Source organism: Tupaia chinensis, unplaced genomic scaffold, assembly GCF_000334495.1.
Source record: "Tupaia chinensis unplaced genomic scaffold, TupChi_1.0 Scaffold000078_1, whole genome shotgun sequence".
NCBI lineage: Eukaryota > Metazoa > Chordata > Mammalia > Scandentia > Tupaiidae > Tupaia > Tupaia belangeri.
The window spans coordinates 6,650,931-6,668,431 of NW_006159539.1; the positions used below are offsets into that span (position 1 = coordinate 6,650,931).

The following is a 17,501-nucleotide window of genomic DNA, read 5'->3' on the forward strand; positions in this document are numbered from 1 at the left end:
GGCCTGGCTGGCTGGGGGAGGATTATGGCATGGCAAGACCCTGTAGAGGGTAGGGTCTATCTCTCTTTCTTTCCTTTATTTGCTTGTGAAAGAACTAAGTAAAATATGCTTTAAAAAATGCAGGAATGTTTAACATCAAGTCAGGATAGTGGTTCGTTCTCTGAGGAATGAGGAGGAACAGGATACAATTACAGAGTGACACAGTGTGGACTTTAAAATTACTCCTAGCACATTTATTTTTCTTTCTTTCGTTTTTTAAAGAGAGATTTTTGCTATAGGGCATGTGCATTCACTAGAAACACAGAGACAGATAGAAAGTGAGAAATCACCCCTCAGGAGGGATGGCCACACCACAGTTCCTTCTCTTCCATTCTCTTCTTGGGATTCTGGACATGCAAACACATGTGTCCAGCGTGAGTTTCAAACTGCCAGGTCCAGGACTCAAACCACAGTCAACCATGTGGAAGTTCAGCGCCATAACCACCCACCGTACTACCTGCTGGCCCCTAATAATGCATTCCTTAACCAGCTGATGAGCATGATGTTTACATATTGTTCGAAAGTGTACATACGTGTTTCGTGCATGCTTTTCTGACTGTTACATGTATTATAATAACACTTTTGAATGCTTAATTTTATTATTATTATTTTTTTAGGTTTTTGCCATAGGGCACATGCACTAGTCAGAGAGAGACAGAGAAAGGGAAAGTGGAAATCATCCCCTAAGGTGGATGGTCATGTTGTAATCCCTTCTCCATTCTCCTCTTGAGATTTTGGGCATGTACGCACATGTGCCTGGCATGATTTTCAAGCTGCTGGGTCTGGGAATCAAACTGCAGTCAGCCAAGTGGAAATCCAGTGCCTTAACCACCATACCACCAATTTTTACTATACGGTGGATGTGCTTGACAGAGACAGAGAAAGAGAAAGAGAAGGAAAATGAGAAAGCAGCTCCCTCCACACCGGGGGCTGTAGCTGTATTACAGTACCTTCCCGTCCATCTTCTCTTGTGATTTTGGGCATGCATGCACACATACCCAGTGTGTTTTCCAAGCCTCCAGGTATGAGACTCAAACCACCCAGTCAACCATGTGGAATCCAGCTGCCTTAACTTCCATGCCATCTGTCGGCCCCGTTTTTCTAATACTAATGAAAAGTCATCCAGCAGCTGGGGAATTCCTGGAGATGTTTGAACTATGTTGAGCGCCAAGTGAGAGATCGAAGGTAGCGCTGTTGAGGTTCCGATAGAGAGAAGGACACTCCCAGTAACGCACCTCCTAGGAAGCCTGTTTCTGACTTGCAGGGGCCTGTTCTTCAGCGACTGAGTCACGGGAAACATCAGGAACGATGTGGTTAGTTCTTTACCAACTCCTGAACGGCTCTAATATTCTCTGCCTTAATTCAGATATTACTAGTGGGGAGAAACCTCTAATTATAGTCAGTTACTGACTCATAACCATACTGCGCTTGAGGTTATTTCCTCTAAGAAAAAAAGATGTGATATTTTTGCCCAATGGGCGTGTGCGTGTGCGTTGTTTATTATCTCTAGAACATCTTTATGTGACCTTTAAGCAGTTGGCTTAGGCCTTCCCAGGAGCTCTTCGAGTTGTGTCTAGCTCTGCACACACTCGCTGAATTACTTTTAGCAGACACACCCGGAAGATGGGTGTGGCTCGACATACCCAGCTCTCCTGGGTGTCATTTCTTACTACATGTTGTGCTTAGTAGGAACTGGACAGGATCTGAAAAGCTGACCTGCTCCTCCTCTCAGTTAGTCAAGACTTCTTAGGTCACAAGTGGCAGAAAAACCAGTTCACAGATTCCGACGCGAAGGAGACTTGTAGGCACACTGAACAGCGTAGCATTGGAGAAGATTCAGGCTCAGCTGGATCCACACACCCTAACAAAATCACGGGGAGCTTGGGACCAGCAGATGGTGTAATGGTTTTGTCACTGGACTCCCCACATGGCTAACCACGGTTCGAGTCCCAGAGCTGGAGGCTTCATGCCAGCTGTATGAACGTGTGTGTCCAAGATTCTGAGAGGAGAATGGAGAATGGATTATGGTGAGATCATCCCCCCTGAGGGAGTGATTTCTTGCTTTCTGTCTCTCTGCCTAGAGCAAAAAATCTCTCTTAAAAAAAAAATCACTGGAAGCTGTTTCTGTTTTCTTCTCCATTGGCTTCTTTGCAGATAGGCTGTCCCCAGCAGGATGGCCGAGACAGCTACGATCTGCATTTTACCTGCTTATTGACTCCAGTGTAAAAAAAAATACTTCCAGGCTGCCCTGTGGCCTGATGGTCAATACAGTTGGATCCCACAGGGCCAACTGCAGGTTCAAGTCCCAGACCAGTGGCTTGGTATGCTAGGTACATGTGTGCATACCCAAAGTCCTGACAGACAGGGTGGAGAGAAGGATGAGGGGGTTATGGCATGACCAGGCCTTATGAAGGTGCTTTCTCCTCTCCCTCTCTCCGCATCTTTCTCCTTTGAGTGCCTGTGCCCACTAGGAAAAGAAAAAAAGAAACTTTCTTCTTCAATAATTTCAACAAAGCATCTTGAGGCATTTTTCTTTTCCTTTTTCCTTTTTTAAATTTTTTTGTCAGAGAGAGAGAGAGAAAGTGAGAAAAATTACCCCCCACTCCTCAGGGGAGATGGTCACACCACAATCCCCTTTCCTTCTTTCTCCTCTCCTCTCACCAAGTGCACCTGCTGTAATTTTCAAGACCCCAGGACCAGGACTCAGCTGGCACAGTTGACTATGTGGGATCCAGGTCCTTAACCTCCATGCCATCTGCTGGCCCAAAGTTTTATTTATTTTTTTTATTTTTTATTTTGCCTTAGGATGCATATGCTCACCAGAGAGAGTGACAGAGACATCTCTGTGAGATGTGAGCAAACGAGAAATCACCCCCCAGGGAGGATGGCCGCACCACAGTCCTTTCTCCTTCCAGGATATTGGTCATGAATGCACACACGCCTGGCGTGATTTTCAAGCCACCGGTTCTGGAACTCAAAGCATAGTCAGCCATGTGGGAGTCCAGTGATGTAACAACTGCACCATCGGCTGGGCGCCCGAAAGAACAGGTTTTTAAGTATTGAACGACCATCGGCTGGCCCCCAAAATGATCAGTTTCTAAGTTATGAACGGCTGTTATGTTCTGGCCTAGCCGTATTCTATGAATGTGACACTTACCAAAACATTATTTGAAATCATAGAGGTTTCTTGGGACCAGGTTTCTTCAGGCATCGCAGAGGCAGACTATGCTCTGCAAGGCTGACCCACATGGCGAGGTTCTGAGTTTGTGTCTAGAGACCTCCCTGTACAAGACAAGCATGCATGTGCCCACGATTCAGGACTGAGGCTAGGGATGGGATGCAACACTGGGAATCCTTTCTACCTAGCTTGCTCCCTCTCTCTCTCTCTGTCTCTCTTACTTGTGAAATGAATAAATAAATAAATAAACAAAAAAATGGATGTTTTAATTTAGATAAGGAAAGTAAGTCTCTTTTAATAAAGCATTTGGAGAGGGGCCAGTAGGTGGCATGATGGGTAAGGGCGCTGGATTCCCACATGGCCAACCATGGTTTGACTCCTGGACCTGGTGGCTTGCTTTCTCACTTACCCTCTCTCTCTGGTCAAATTTAAATAAGTAGGTAAGTAAGTAAATAAATAAATATTTTTGGAGAGGTTTTTTTTTTTTTTTTCCCTATAGGGCATGTGTGCTTGCCAGAGAGACAGAAAGCGAGAAATCAACCCCAGGGGGGATGGCCATGCTGCAATCCCTTTTCTTCCATTCTCCTCTCAGGATCTTGGGTATGCACACACACGCGCCCAGTGTGAGTTTAAGCCACCAGGTCCAGTTCTCGGACCGTAGTTGACTACGTGGGAGTCCAGCAACATAGCCATTACACCAACTTCTGGTCCCTAAGATAGTAATGTTTTAAAAAAGAGTGTTCTTTAAAAAAGAAAGGCATTTGGACAGCAATAGAGTCTTTGGGTCATTTTTTTAAATGGAAGAAAAATTAAGCAGAAGAAATCTGATACTTTTGATTTAATATAGAGCATAGTTCAGTCTGATTTGGAGCTTTCAGTTCAGTTTGTTTCACTGACAGCTCATGAAAACTTTTGGTTTTGTCCAAAGGTTTGCAAATTCAGTTTTCTAACACAGTACTTAGAAAAAAAGTGTTTTTAGGTCTAAGGAATTTATTCCAAAGTTTCTCTCTTATTAAAGAGAGACTCACATTTCTGATTTTATATGTCTCCCTTTCTGTTGGGGCTTGTATTAAATTTTTTTAAAGAATTATTTGTTTTGTTTATTTATCATTTATCCCAATCTGACCAGAGAGAGACAGAGAGAGGGAAAGCAAGAAAGCAAGTCACCAGGTCTGGGACTCAAACCGTGGTCAGTTATGTGGAAATGTCTAGCTCCTTATCCACCACACCAACTTCTTGCCCCAGGCTTGTATTAATCTTTCATCGTACAAGAGTAAGACATATTTTGGAGATGGACTGTTTGGTTTCAAATCCTGGCTCTGACCTTTATTGGCCTTATTATTATTATTATTATTTTAATTTGCCATAAGGCATGTGTGCTTGCTAGAGAGAGACAGAGATAAAGAGGTAAAGTGAGAAATCGTCTTCCTTATTCTTCACTGAGGATTTGGGGCATGCATGCACATGCACCCAGCATGTTTTTTCAAGCTGCCTGGTCTGGGACTTGAACCACACAGTCAGCCGTGTGGGATCCAGCCTTCTTAACCATCACTCCACCGGTTGGCTCTCTGCCCTTTATTGACTCTGTGACTTTGTCAGAGTTAGTCACTCTGTCCCTCTGTGATTCCATTTCCTCATCTGTGAAAACCACCTACATAGGAGAGCCCACATAAACCGCACAGAGCAGGGCCTGCCCGTAGTCAGCCTTTCACAAGTATTTGCTGCCGTTATTGTTAGTTCACGAGTGCTCAGAGCACATAACCAGTGGCCTGTTTTACTTCTGGTGGAGATGGAAGCTTGGAGGGCAGAGGGCAGGTGCCTGGAGCTAAGCAGCTTATTAAAAGTAGAATAGAAATAGATGAGAGGAAACCAAAGTGCTTTTCTCTTTAGATAGTTATCAAACCACGCTTCGCTGCAGACTATGGGCCTGGGTATGGCCAGAGATCAAAGGCCCTCTTATGTGCAGTGACATTTCTGAGCACAGGGCTGAGTTATAAAACTCTTGAATGGAAGGTTTTGGCACTCGGAACACAGCTTAGGATACAAGGGCAGGGTTTTTATAGAGGCGATTCACGGAACTGCTTATGCTGCTGGAGAATCCAGACTGTTATGACTCATTTGTCTCTTTATTGCTTTGGACCAAGAACTGTTGTTTTCATTGAAATCCCTCTGTAGGAGCCGAGCTACAGCCCAGGGCCAGGATAACTTGAAGGAAGACAGCATGGCTTCAGTGAGTGCGAACAGGAATACCTCTTTGTCCAGCTCTGGGTCAAGTATTCTGGATGAACAGAATAAGGATTTTATTTTACCAGGGGGTAGAATTTAGAATTTCTTTTGGAAACTGTCAACATCCTAGAAATCTCTAACTTCAGAGAAGCTTTCCTCTGTCTGTCTGCCATTTGCATTCTCTGAAAAGCTCAAGCTAAATTTGATTTTGTGGCAAGTTGAGGACAGTAGAAGGTCTTCGGAAAGTCAACATTACTGGGTCTGCATTGCCGCCTGTGGAACTAGGCATGGTGGAAGGGGTCATTTAGAGAGCAGTTTGTCCGAGGCGCTGCTAGTTCTCCTGCAAGAATCTGTGAAGAGGACTTTTGAACCGATGATGTGACCTAGTGTGATAGGCAGACTATTGTTTTTTTGGCTGTAGAGTGCTTGTGCTCAACAGAGACAGAGAGAGGAACATTGAGAAATTACCCCCCAGATGGGATGGCCACATTGCAGTTCCTCTCATCTAATCCCCTCTCAGGATTTTGGGGACCCATGCACACATGCCTAGAGTGATTTTCTTTCTTCTTCTTCTTTTTTTTTTTTTTTTTTTTGCTATAGGGCAAATGCGCTCACTGGAGAAACAGAGACAGAGAGACAGAAAGTGAGAAATCACCCCCGCCTCCCAGGGGGATGGTCATGCCACAATCTCTTCCCCTCCATTCTCCTCTTGGGATCTTGGGCACACACGCACTTGCACCAAGTGTGAGTTTTAAGCCACTGGGTCTGTGAGGAAGAATGGAGAGGTATTGCAGCATGGCCGTCCCCCAGGGGAGTGATTTCTCACTTTCTGTCTGTCTCTCCAGTGAGCACATGCATCCTATAGCAAAAATCTCTCCCCCCAAAAAATCACTTGGGACCAGCAGATGTGTAATGGTTACATCACTGGACTTCCACATAGTTGACCACGGTTTGAGTTCTGGACTCAGTGGCTTAAAACTCATGCCAGGCACATGTGTGTGCATGCCCAAAATCCCAAGAGGAGAATGGAGGAGGAGGGATTGCAGCATGGTCATCCCCCTTGGGTGTGATTTCTTGCTTTTTGTTTCTCTGTCTTTCTATATTTCTCCATCGAGTGCACACCTTCTAACAAAAATCTCCATCCCCTTTGGGTGTGATTTCTCGCCTTTTGTCTGTCTGTCTCTCCCCATCTCTCTGACGAGTGCACATACCCTATAACAAAAACCTCTCTGAAACAAAAAATTGAAATCACTTAAACAAGTTGCAGTGGTATAGCAGTATGCAATGGTGAAAGCCATGTAGAAGACTGAGATTTGATTCCCAGGTCGACCTGTCCAAGCTGGACATGTGTATGCAGGTCTTCGATCTTGACTGGCTAAAAGATGGGGTGGGAGTGGGTGGTAGAGGTTTCATTGCATAAGACCCTATTGGAGGTGTTTGTCTTTCTCTGTCTCTCCCTCATGAAATAAATAAAAAGAAATGACCTAAACTAAATACAAAGAGAAGGTATTTAAAAAAAAACTGAAAGAAAGAAACCCTAGAGTATCTAAAAAGAGTGAAGTAATATTAAATGGTGTTAACACATGTGTAACTGAAATCCCTAAGGAAGGAGAGCGAAAGAATGAAGTAGAGGATAGGGGCAAAGTTTATTTCTCATGCCATTATTTTTCTCTTAGAATTAACCATTTATCCTAAAGTTGGTATGTATTATTTCCATGAGGTTTTAATACTTTTAAGTATACCTATTTTTTTAAAAAAAGAATTATTTTATTTAACCTTCTATTTATTTATTTATTTATTTCAATTTGACCAGAGAGGGACAGAGTGAGAGAGAGAGAGAGCGAGCAAGCCACCAGGACCAGGATTCAAACCGTGGTCAGCCATGTGGGAGTCCAGTGCCCTTAACCACCACACCACCTGCCAGCCCCTACTTTTTAGTATGCCTAAATGTACAGGTATACTAAATAAATTATAGGCTTAGTCCTGAATGCATCTGAAACAATAAATGGCATTGTTTTGTTTTTTAATGTATATAAATGAGATTTTACTTTAACAATTTACTCTTTTTAAAGTTTACTTACTTTTTCCATGAACATGTATGCGTATGAGGGAGACAGACAGAAAAATAGCACCCTTAATATGGTCTTGATGCCATGACGCAACCCTCATATTGACCAGCCTCAGGTCATGGGCACGCACAGTACCTGGCATACTCAGGGAGATCTCCAGATGCAAACCCAGATCCTTCCCATGCGTGTCAACCTCAAAGAGGCATCTCATTATCGTTTTGCCACCATCTGGCCCCAGAAATGTACTTTTTTAGTTAAGCATTGAGATTCATTAATTTTAGGAAACCAGCAGTTAGCGTAATGGCTATGTCGCTGGATTCCCACGTAGTCGACTGCGGTTCATATCCCGGACCCGGTGGCTTAGAACTCACGCTGGGCGCGTGTGCGTGCGTGCCCAGGATCCTGAGAGGAGAATGGAGGAGAAGGGATTATGGCGTGACCATCCCCCCTGGGGGGGTGATATCTCGCTTTCTGTCTCTATGTCTCTCTCTGTCTGTCTGACGAGCACACGCGCCCTATAGCAAAAACCTCTAAAAAAAAAAAAAGATTCATTAATTTTAACCACCATATAGTATCCCATTAAATAGTTCTACTTATTCTCCAAGTGATGGGAAAATGAATTTATTTTAATTTTTACTATTATGAACAATGTTGCAATAAACATATATACACATGACTTCTTGTGAATGTATGAATTTCATAATCTATTTGGCAGTGTGTCATTTGAATTTAGGAAAAGCAATTTTCTACATTATTAAGTATTGCCAAATTATTCATTACAGCGACTGAACCAACCCTTCTACCAGCAGTGAATAATAATTCCCTATTCACATTTTCATGAACATTTAGTATTATCAGACTCTTAGTTGTTGCCAAGTCATGGGTGTAAAACGCTATTTTATTGTTATTATAATTTGTACTTCCCTGAACATCTTTTTATAATTCGCTGGATGTCTATGTTTCTGTTTATGTAAATTCCATTACTATATTCTTTTAATTGGATTGTTTGTCTGGTTGTTATTATTTTGCAAGATTTCTTTCTCCTAGTTGATTACTCTTTTTTTTTTTTTTTTTTTTTTTTGCTTACAAGCTTATTTGTGGTAAACTTTTAATTTTTGTTATAAACTCCTTTTTTATACAGAGATTATAATTTTAATTTGTAAAATTTAATAGGTTATTGCCCTTATGATTTGCAGATTTGTGTGTGTGTGTGTGTGTGTGTGTGTGTGCGTTTGTGTGTGTGCCTTATGAAGTACTTTGCTACTTATAATGTAAGAAAATTACATTTCCTTATATTTTCTTCTTAAAATGCTACAAAGATTGTTTTTCACATTTGTACTTGTTATATATGAGATAAGGCCTAATTTTACGTTTTCTTCATTAAGACAGTTGTCCCACTATTGTATTTTAAGTTGTGTTTTCTTCCTGTAGAGGCTTCAAATGCCACTGCTGTTGTGCTCCAAATTGCCATTTATATGTAGGTGAGTCTGTTTCCAACTTCTTTTTTTGTCCTATTGGCTTTTTTTTTTTTTTTTTTTTTTTTTTTGTCTTGGTACTACTTCTGTTTTCTTCATTTAACATTACTTCATAGCATATATGAGGAGAGTTAAAAGCTGCCAGTGATGTCTGGGCCATTAAGATGACTGCTGCGCCATCTGCTGGTACCAGATGACCTTAATTAACACAGGTTTATCATCCTATTCTTCGATGGTTCATTCATTTTTGACTTTTCATAAGAAATTATTCTTTACCCATATTCCTATATACGGTGTTCTCCCTTTTCTGCGAAGGGGTGTATTCCAAGATCCCCCAGTGGATGCCTGAAACCATGGATAGTACCACGTTGCCAAATTCTAGATATACTACACTCTTGCGATCTCATAACCAAGGAGGCTAAGTGACTCGTGGGTGGGTAGGTAATATATACAGCATAGATACACAGGACAAAGGAGGGTTCACATCCCAGGCAGACAGAGCAGGACAGCCTGGCATTTCATCACACTACTTAAAAAAGTGAGCAATATAAAATTTACAAATGATTTCTAGACGTTTCCACTGAATTGTTTGGACCACAGTTGACCACAGGTAACTGACATCACAGAAAGCAAAGTTATGGATAAGAGGACTGCTGTCATCTTTTTAAAGTTTCGGATGGGTAGACAGATGTATAGTTTAACCAGCATTTCCATACCTTTCTAAGTAGAAGGTAGGGGTGAACATTAGCTCAGGCCAGCATTTTGCCAGAACCCTACGACATAGATTGTAAAGCTGCATAGAAAGTACAGTAAGCAATAAAGGGACTGGAACTTCAGCCCGCACAGCACTGCCTACAGTATCTATATGACTTTTCAAAATTTATCCCAGGAACAGCAGGTGGCATGGAGATTAAGGCCCTGGATCCCACATGGCTGACTGTACAGTTGGAGTCCCAGACCAGGCAGCTTGAAAATCATGCCAGGCACGTGTGTGTGTGTGCCTGAAATCCTGAGAGGAGAATGAAGGAGAAGGGATTACGGTGTGTCATTCCCCCCTGGGGTCATTCCCCCCTGGGACGTGATTTCTCGCTTTCTGTCTCTCGTATCTCTATAGTGAGCACAAAGGCCCTCTAGCAAAAATCTCTCCAAAAAACTGTTAAAAAATAAAATAAATTTTAAAAATCAAGATGTTTTGGATAAAAAATAATGTTGACACAGGTAGCATGGTGGTTAAGGCTCTGGACTCCCACATGCCAACCACAGTTGAAATCCCAGACCTGGTGGCTTGCTTTCTCACTTTCCCTCTCTCTCTCTCTGAATGTCTTTCTCTGGTGAGTACACATGTCTTATAGCAAATTCAAAATAATAATACTAAAATTAAATGAATAATCCTTTTAAAATATGTTCCTTTTGAAAAGTGGAAACATTATGTCTGTGCCATATGTGAGTATTGAGCTTTTTTTGTTTGTTTGTTTGTTGTAGGGAGATTTTTGCTACAGGGTGCATACGTTTACCAGAGAGACAGAGAGAGAGAGAGTGAGAAATTACTCCCCAAGGGGAAGGTCATGCCTCAATCCCTCCTCCTCTATTCTCCTTCTCAGGATTATAGGCATGCACACACATGTGCCCAGCATGACTTTCAACACTGGGTTCAGGACTCAAACTGTAGTAGGCCATGTCCAGTGCCTTAACCACTCTACCACCTTGAGTATTGAGTTTTTATAACCTTGGATACCTGAGATTTTCACTAAGTATTAACTCACAATCATAAGGTATGATTGGAAGGGTACAACGTAAGGAAGGATTAGGATCATCAGGACTCAAAATTATATAGTAATATGACATGGATGATAGTGCAAGAATATTGAAAACAATTTAATATTAACTAGATTTTAGAAAAAGAAGCAAGAATGAAAGAAGACTAGGAAAAAACACATATGTGGAAAATAAGAACATTTAAATCTCATAATTAGAAATAAACATTAAAATTTGAATGTCCATCTATGGGTAGGTTAAGCAAATTAAATACAGCTGAAGAAACAATTAGTGAGCTGAAAGATTTTTTTGAGACAATTACCCAGAATGCCACATATAAAAATTAGAAAAAAAATAATAGAGGTTGAGACACTGTAGTAGAATGATCATAGAATTAGACAGACTGATGTGTACCCAGTGGAAGTTCCAAAGGAGGGAAGAGAAATGGAGAAAAACAATATTTAAAAAGATGGTGCTGGGATCAGCAGTTAGCGTAATGTCTATGTCGCTGCACTCCCATGTAGTCGACCACGGTTCAAGTCCTGGACCCTGCGGCTTAAACTCATGCCGGGTGCCTGTGCATGCATGCCCAGGATCCTGAGAGGAGAATGGAAGAGAAGGGATTGCGGTGTGGCCATCCCCCCTGTGGGGGTGATTTTTTGCTATCTGTCTCTCTGTCTCTGTCTTTCTGGCAAGTGCACGCGCCCTATAGCAAAAATCTCTCCCAAAAAAAGAAATAAAAAAAGATGGCACCTAAAATGAAAGACATGTGTCACTGGATGTGAAAATAAATTTCTTTTTATTTTCAGTCAAGGTCAAAAGATCAGGAACAGTAAGTGACAAGTCAACCTAGATTTTAAAGTTAACTTCTTGGCCACAAGAGGAAGACAGGTTAATAGGTTGCAAAACTAGTCTGACAATATGAGTCAGTTGCTTACTTTTGACCTATTTGAGAGGCTAAAGATGAAGAGGCTTAGAGAATGAATTATTAGGTGAGAGTTCTGTTAGGTTGACATGCTAAACTTTTCTTTGTTTTTATTGTTATTATTTTTAAGTTTTTTGCCATAGGACTTGTATACTCACCAGAGACAGACAGAAAAAGAGAGAGCAAGAGAGAGGGAGGGAAAGTGAGAAATCATGCTCCAAGGGCATAGTGACTCTGCAAACCCTTTTCCTCCATTCTCTCGGGATTTGGGGCATGTACGTACATGCACCCAGTATGATTTTCAAGTCGCCGGGTCTGGGACTCGAACCACAGTCTGCCATGTGGGAGTCCAGCACCTTAACCACATCCATGGCTGGTCCTATTTATTTATTCACTTATTTATTTTTAAGTTGCTGTAGGGAGAGAGAGAGAAAGTGAGGAATCATCCCTCGTGGGGCTGATGGTGCCACAATCTGTCTCCCCCATTGTCTTCTCAGGTTTTAGGAACACACACACATGCACCTGGTGTGTTTTTCAAGCCATGGGACCTGGGACTTGAACCACATCAGCTATGGGAGATCTAGCTGCCTCAACCACTACACCACTTGGCTGGCCAGCATGTATGTATTTATTAGCATTGTGGAGGAAGAACAGGGGAATACGTCCTCCTCACTTCAAGTCAAAAGACAGCAGTTTCAGTGTGCTACCTGGCAGGTTTGGCATGCATCTTCTAAAGTGGGGTGCTGAGGAAGCTAGATGGCTCTTCCCTGAAAGCCTAAAATTGAGAGTTGTGGTTGGAGCTGCCCTGGTCTGGCAGCAGAGGGACGGTGGTGACTGCACTCTAGGGACAGAGCTGCACTTCCATAAAGATGGGCAGATTCCTGTTTTCAGAGATGCAGAAAGGAAGATTTGAATTTGAATCAGTTTATAATCGTGTTATTACATTGGATGATCCCCAAATGCTGTAATTATTAGGTTGTTATCTGAGATTTCATGCAGGAATAGGAAAGGACCTGCCCAGAAAATTTGAAAGGATTCAGAGAAATTAAAGCTTTCTTTTTTCTTTTCTTTTCTTTTTTTTTTTAGGAGATTTTTTTGCTGTAGGGTGTGTGCTCTTGCTAGAGAGACAGAGACAGTGAGAAACCCCCTCTCGGGGGCTGAACACGCTGCAATCCCTTCTCCTCCATTCTTCTCTCAGGATCTTGGGCATGCATGCACACAAGTCTGGCATTAGTTTCAAGCTGCCAGGTCTGGGACTTGAACCATGGTTGGCCACATGGGAATCCAGTCCTGTAACCACTGTGCCACCTGCTGGCTCCAGCTTTTTTTTTTCTTATATTACTTTGAATCTTGTTTAATGACAATACTGGTTCACTATGAACCTTCAGATTAGAGAATCATAACTAGTCACAATGATAAAAATAATCATGTTAGTAAAATAACAAATAGAACACATACTAGATTTCTCCCCTTCCCCCTACTGAGACTATCACATGCCTCCATATCTGCAACACTCTGAGGACACAACATCACTTGTGTAATATTCTTGGTAAGAATGTATAACCTGAATGGGATAAAGAAACATCCTGGGATCAGCAGATGGCGTAATGGTTACGTTGCTGGACTCCCAAGTAATCAGCTGCGATTTGAGCCCTGAACCTGGTGGCTTAAAAGCTCATACCGGGTGCATGTGCATGCGTGCCCAACATCCAGAGAGAATGGAGAAGGGATTGTGGTGTGGCTATCCTCTCAGGGGATAATTTCTCACTTTCTGTCTCTATCTCCCCAGCGAGCGCGTGCGCCCTATAGCAAAAACCTCTCTTAAAAAGAGAGAGAAAGAAAAGAAGAGAGAAAGAAAGATCATGCAAATCCCAAATGAGAAACTGAGTGATAGTCTATTATAAAGAATTACCCCATATCCAAAGGGGTAGGGGCTGAGGGGGAGACAAGAAAGGGAAAGCGTAAATAGGAAAACACAAAATAAGAGTGGTGGAAATACATTAAAATATATTGACAATCACAGCTAATGTAAATATTTATGCAACAGAAAAGCACATAGAAATCAAAACAAGCTAACCAGATCTACATGTATCAGCAAAAACAAATCTCAGAAACATTGTGCTGAGTGTATAAAGTAAGATGCAGGAGGATATGCACAGCATGGGACCACTTTGTAAATTAAAAACAATATATGTGTTGTTTCCGGATGAAAGAGTGCTCGCCAAGTTAATGACAGTGATTATCTCAGGAGATGATGGGGGAGAGGAGGTGTGGGAGGGAGAGACGGTACAATACATTCCTAATCGTATCTGCACTTATCTCCCTCAAGAAACAAAAACCAGGGCCAGCAGGTGTCGTGTTGGTTAAGGTGCTGGATTTCCACATGGCCAGCCACAGTTCGAGTCTCAGACTTAGGGGCTTGCTTTCTTAACTTCCCTTTCTCTCTCTCTTTTCTGTCTCTCTCTGGTGAATTAAAAATAACAACAATAGTAATAATAATAGATAAAATAAAATAAGTAATTCTTAAGTTTGGAAAAGAAAGAAAGAAAGAAAAACCAGGGGCTAGCAGGTGGCATGGTGGTTAAGGCACTGAACTCTTATGTGGCTGACTACAGTCTGAGTCTCGAATCCAGAGGCTTAAAAATCATACCAGGCATATGTGCATGCGTGTCCAAAATCCTTAGAGGAGAATGAAAGGGAAGGGACTGCGGCATGGCCATGTCCCCAGGGGGTGATTTCTCACTTTCCCTTTCTGTCTCTCTGGCGAACACATAGGCCCCACAGCAAAAACCTGAATGAATGAGTGAATGAATGAATGAAAGACAATAAATGGTCAGGGAATGGAAGTTGAACCTGTCGTAGGCTTTCCCAGGAGAGTTATCTACCCAGCCATATACTAGCAGGGATAGTTTCCCAGAGAAAATAACCTCTAATCTAGACTGAAGGATAAATGTTATTTAACTAGATTAAGGAGAATGGGTAAGTGGGAGGGGATTTTTCATTTTAAGGTATTTTAGGTAAAGGAAAAAAAATATTTGACAAAGATCAGTAGGGGACAAAAAATAATTTGGAAAATTAAAAATACATGTATTGGTGTGGTGGTTGGGGATGCTGGACTCGAGTCCTGGACCTGGACTTGAACTCACTCCCAACCCCGTCCTCCTCTGGTCAAATTGAAATAAATAAATAGAGGTTTTTTTTTTTTTTTTTTTAAAGTACATTTATTGGGTTGATTGCAGAAGGAGAGGGAGAGATGAAGCAAGAAACTAAAAGATTGGTTCAGATGAAAGAAAAAGGTTTTATGGGTAAGACTAAGGCTATGCGTGTTATCATGAAGTCAGTGAAGAGCCATTAAATCTTCTTAAATAGATGGTGTGTCACATAATCACACTTGCATTTTAGAAAGGTTATCCTGTCCCTATGGTGAGAATAAACTGAAGGTAGGATTGGGTGGAGAAGGCTCTCCTAGGAGGTTGTTGGAGTAACACAGATCAGAGATGATGCTTTGGTCTTGAGCGGAAGTTGGAAGGCTAGAAATACCAGTTGTAACAGGAAGGAAGTGAAAATAGACCCGTCCAGGCAATTGCCACCATTACAGGACAGCCCTGCAAAGTGCCAGTTTTGTTTCCTTATTTGCTTTTGGCTGGAATGTGAACTCCCTTGAGATAGGAACGATTTTTGTACCTCTGTTTCCAGGACTTTGGGGGTTCTCAGAGACTGCGTCTGACTTTCCAGACCCATTTTGTTAGGAAAACTAAACAAGATCTTAAAGCCAATATAGAGGGCTACTTTAGAATGGGCACTGAGCGAGGTGTGGACGTTGTAACTTGGTTCATGGTGTGTATTGAAATGCCTGGGCTGGCTTTTCCCTGTCTCAGTTCTCTTCTGCCCTCTGCTGGGACGAGCATTTCATAACATACCAAAGCAAGATGATCAGTGAAGACAAACCTTGGCCGTACCTTGGAAAAGTTTACAATATGTTGGAGAAAAGAGTGTCACATCCATGCCACCTTCCATTTGTAGCCAATCTTAAGTATTTTTCAAAGACATAATATCTCTTTTTTTTCCATTGACAATCTTAAATTTCTTGATCCTCCTTTGAGTTTTTTCAATAGCCACTATGATAACCACAATGACAATATATTTTTTTTAAATGAGGGAAATACAAAGGTAGTGATTTATATAAAGAGCCACCTTTGAATAACAGTTATGAGTGGCAGGCTGGCCCTGTGGTTTAGTGGTTAAAGGGAGTTGGATCCCACATGGCTGAATGTGTTTCAAATCATGGCCCGCATAGCTTGAAAAACACTCCAGGCACCTGTGTATGTGCGCTCACACTCTCGATAGGACAGAGAAATGGAGAAGGGATTATGGTGTCACCACATCCTGTGGGGGTACATTTTTTTCTTACTCTCTATGTCTCTGTTTCTCTGGTAAGTACCAGTTAAAAAAAAAAAAAAAGAAGAAATTTATAGGCTGGCCTGTAGTGTGATAGTTAAGGTGGCCGGATTCCACATAGTCAACTGTGCCATTCATGTTCCAGACCTGGCGACTTGGGAAACATGCCAGGGACGGCAGCATGCATGCTCAGAATACTGAAAAGAGAGATGGAGAAGGGATTTTGGTGTGACCATCTCTCGTGGGAGGTGATTTCTCACTTTCCCTTCCTCTCTCTCTGTCTTTTTCAAGCAAACACACGTGCCTTTTAGTAAATTTAAAAATGTTTCCACAGGTCCAAGATGGCATGGTGATTGGGGCCCTGGGCTCCCACATGGCTGACCATGGTCTGAGTCCAAGACCTGGCAGCTTGCTTCCTCACTTTCTCTCTTTCTTTGGTGAAATTTAAAAAAAAAAATGATGATGATGAATACAGTTGAATAAAATAATTCTTTTGAAAACTTATTTCTTTAATTTTTTGGTTATTATTATTTATTGTTATTATTTTTTTAGAGGCTTTTGCTAAAGGGCATGTGCGCTCACCAGAAAGGCGGAGAGAGACAGAGAGACAGAAATCACCCCCCAGGGGAGATGGCCACGCTGCAATCCCTTCATTCTTTTCTCGGGATCCTGGGCATGCAAGCACGTGCGCCCAGCATGAATTTAAGCCACCGGGTCTGGGACTCGAACCATGGTCGACTACACGGGAGTCCAGCGACATAGCCATTACACCAACTGCTGGTCCCTATTTGTTGTAATTTTTAAATTTGACCAAAGAGACAGAGAGAGAGAGAGCACAAGAGAAGGGGAAAGTGAGAAAACAAGCCGCGAGGTTCAGGATCAAACTGCAGTCGGCCACGTGGGAGTCCAACACCTTAACCACCATGCCACCTGCTGGGCCCATGAGTAATTCTTATAAAATAAAGATAAATTTCCTTCAGGAACATCATCTTGGTATGTCCTTGGGGAGCAGACAAAGTGGGACAATTGATCTTGCCACTCTCCCCAGCCCCACTCTCACACCAGTGCTGCGTTTGAGGTAGAGACATCTGCAGAAAAGAATCATCTGTGAAGTATCGTCTTTCTTAGTTCTGGAGGACGGGACAGATGAGAAGGAATAAACTTTTCCATGATATTTCAACTAAATTTTAAAAAGGAATCAGTAACAGAAGTATTCATGGAGAAAGGAAGCAGTCTAGAACTTATTTACTGTTGGAAACGTGCAGATTTACAGTTACTATTCTGCTTTACACATGGGCTATTCGAGTAACCTGTCAGGAGTGTAAGAAATCATCACAGTGGCCACGTAGCTATTTTTTTTTCCTTTATAAATTTGCCAGAGGGATGGTGCTCTCAGTGGAGAGAGACAGAGAGAGAAAGAGAAAGAGAAAGAGAAA

The 17,501-nt window shown here is 42.0% G+C and overlaps 1 protein-coding gene across 1 annotated transcript in view; it reads left to right on the forward strand.

Annotated features, from left to right (window-relative positions):
- Positions 1-17,501, forward strand: part of SV2B (synaptic vesicle glycoprotein 2B) — a 280,257-nt gene that overhangs the window by 68,454 nt on the left and 194,302 nt on the right. Inside the window, exon 3 of the mRNA XM_006142669.3 lies at positions 8,944-8,993. The gene's annotated coding sequence lies outside the window, so the exon portion shown is untranslated. The remainder of the gene's footprint in view (positions 1-8,943; positions 8,994-17,501) is intronic.